This window comes from Corvus brachyrhynchos, unplaced genomic scaffold (genome assembly GCF_000691975.1).
Source record: "Corvus brachyrhynchos isolate BGI_N302 unplaced genomic scaffold, ASM69197v1 scaffold10, whole genome shotgun sequence".
NCBI lineage: Eukaryota > Metazoa > Chordata > Aves > Passeriformes > Corvidae > Corvus > Corvus brachyrhynchos.
In genome coordinates, this window is record NW_008236180.1 from 9,510,157 (window position 1) to 9,512,567 (window position 2,411).

At 55.7% G+C, this 2,411-nt stretch overlaps 1 protein-coding gene across 1 annotated transcript in view; it reads left to right on the forward strand.

Moving 5' to 3' along the window:
- Positions 1–2,411, forward strand: part of SALL4 (spalt like transcription factor 4) — a gene marked incomplete at its 3' end in the record, with an annotated part of 11,919 nt that overhangs the window by 546 nt on the left and 8,962 nt on the right. The window lies entirely within an intron of this gene.

Sequence of the window (2,411 nt, forward strand, 5' to 3'; positions counted from 1 at the left end):
AGAGGGAGAAATTACAGACAACTTCGGAGGGGTAGGAAACGGCTCTGCCTGGGTTTCCTCGGTGTATTTAGCACTTTGTCGGGAGTTTGATGAGTATTTTTGTGGGGCTTTAAAAAAAACGGGAAAAAAAACCTCCACACTCGGACTATTTTTGTTGGAGATCACAATCGCCCTGGACCTTTTGTAGCTTGACCTCCAGCCATCTTTGATTTCCGACTTCCTAAAATAACTCCGGTGAGCTAATGTGGGGTGTGCGTGAGCGCTTTGTATTTGGGCGGCGTGGGGGACTTCGCCACCGCGAATCACTGTCCCCATTTTTTGGGAGCTCGCATTCCTGGGCCATGCAACGGGAAAAGTAGAAAAGTAGAAACCAGCCGTGAGCTCCCGGTGGGGTGGGCACGCAGGGGAAGGGCGGAGGGGGCACTCGCTGGTGGCCCCCACGGGAGCAGCATCTCCCCGAGCCGGGCTGCGGGGGCCGGCGGCTCCCTGGCTCCGGTGCGGGCTCTTCCCCCGCTATTGCCGCCCTCGGTGCGGAGCTTGGGACGCTCCCCGCTCTCCGGTAGCCGTCCTGCTCCCGGGTGGAATGCGGCGGGACGAGGGCACGTCCCGTCCCGGGTGGGGAGCGTTTGTTTGGAGTTGCTGTGCTTGTTGCGCCCAAATGTTTCCGTGTGCCCCCCAAGAACTTTCTTTGGGCTCTTTGCCTGCGTTTGGGACTGGTTTTGTTTCCATGCCTAGAACTGATCAAAACCCTTGCACGTTACGGGAGCTGCTTATTCCCAGCCCGCAGGAGGTTCGGGCTCTTTAATTTTTTTTTTTTTCCTCCTCCCCCTTCTCTTCTTTGAGTCGAAATGTGCAATTGTTGGGTCCGGTTAATGGTGACTTAAGAAACAGCATGCTGGCCAGAAGGCAATAAATCCCATGTTTAATGCATGACTGTTTTCCTTTGTGCATATGGTTAGGTTGGGGGATGGAGGTGATGTTTCCACATGTAAATCTCTGCCCGCTGCTGGAAAGGCACCTCCGGCCCCGCGCTGAAACAAAAGGGTTAATCACTCCTGATGCGGCCGCTGGGGCGGGGGAGGTGTGAGGGAGGGAGGGAGGATCGTTCCACACCGCGCTCTCCGGGGCAGTGGCCAGCTGCTTTTTTGTTATTGTTGTTGGGGCTTTCCCCCCCCCTCCCCCCCTTCCCGTTCTCAATTTTAACAACCAAACCCGGGATGAAATCCCTCGGGGAGCCGGGCAGCGGCCGCACAGGCCGGGGGACCTGGGGAAGCTGTGGCCCCGGCTGGGGGGATTCTCCTGTCGCTCGTGGGATGCTGTGGGTTTGGGGGATCGGGTCAGATCCCGCACTGAGCCCTGTCCTGCGGGGTCTCCGCTCTCCGAAATACAGCCCGGGGCTGCGGCTCCGACGGCTCGGACCGCCCGCCAATCCCCCAAATAGTCCTGATATTCCCCGCTCCAGGTGTGCCTGTAAATAATAAGTGATGAAGCTGCATATCAAAGACGAAATTCCGCAGGGATTTGTCTGGGGTATTATCGAGGGTATCCACATAATCGTAATAATAAAATCAAGCCCCTATCTCCGTTTTTGCAAGTGTTCCCTTTCTTCGCAAAGCGGTTTGGGACCCACCTCTGTGAACAATGCAGCGGGTTAAAGTGTCCCGCGAACCTGGGGATCCATTAACAGGTCAAAAAATCAGCAGGTGGTCACAGGGGAATAATGCTACATACTGAAAATTAGCATTTCCACAAAGGGCTTGAAAATGCCCATTGTGCTGGATTGCTGCCATTAAAAATCGGATTCGTTCTTAAAAATACAGTATCAAACTGCAACTTTCTGAGCTTTTTTCCTCAGGGTAAAATTAGCCTAGATTTCTTTCAGTTAAATCTCCGAATTGCGCGCTGAGCTCTGTAGAACTGGAGAGGGATGTTGGATAAGGAAAGGCTGAAAAAGGAAAGCCCAAGTTCTGTGGTGGTTTATCTTAGGTTTGATTTCGGTTGCCCGAAGCTGCTGTCGGGGACGGGCTGGCCCGGCCGGGAGCCCCGGGGGGCGGGAGCATCCCCGCCGTGCCCCGGGTGCCGCAGCCCTGCGAAGGGGGAGAGGGTGCCGGGGGGCGGAGGGGGGGCGATGCCCGGCTTGTTTTTCCTTTTACGTAAGTGAAACACTATATTCGTAGCACGGATGGAGCCCTTTCGCCGGGCTCGGCGGCATGTGACGTTTTGACAGAGCTGCTGCTCTAACCTTTGCCTCCTCCTGCTTGCTGTGGGTGGTAAGTTGATGTCAGGCTCACAATTAGGACTCTCATGCAATTGACCTTGGCAGCGGGGTTTGTGCCGTTTAGCTCGCTCTTAAACACTGTACGAGTGTTAAGTGTGGTCCGGGCTGGCGCAGCTGCGGCCGGGGAGGAGCG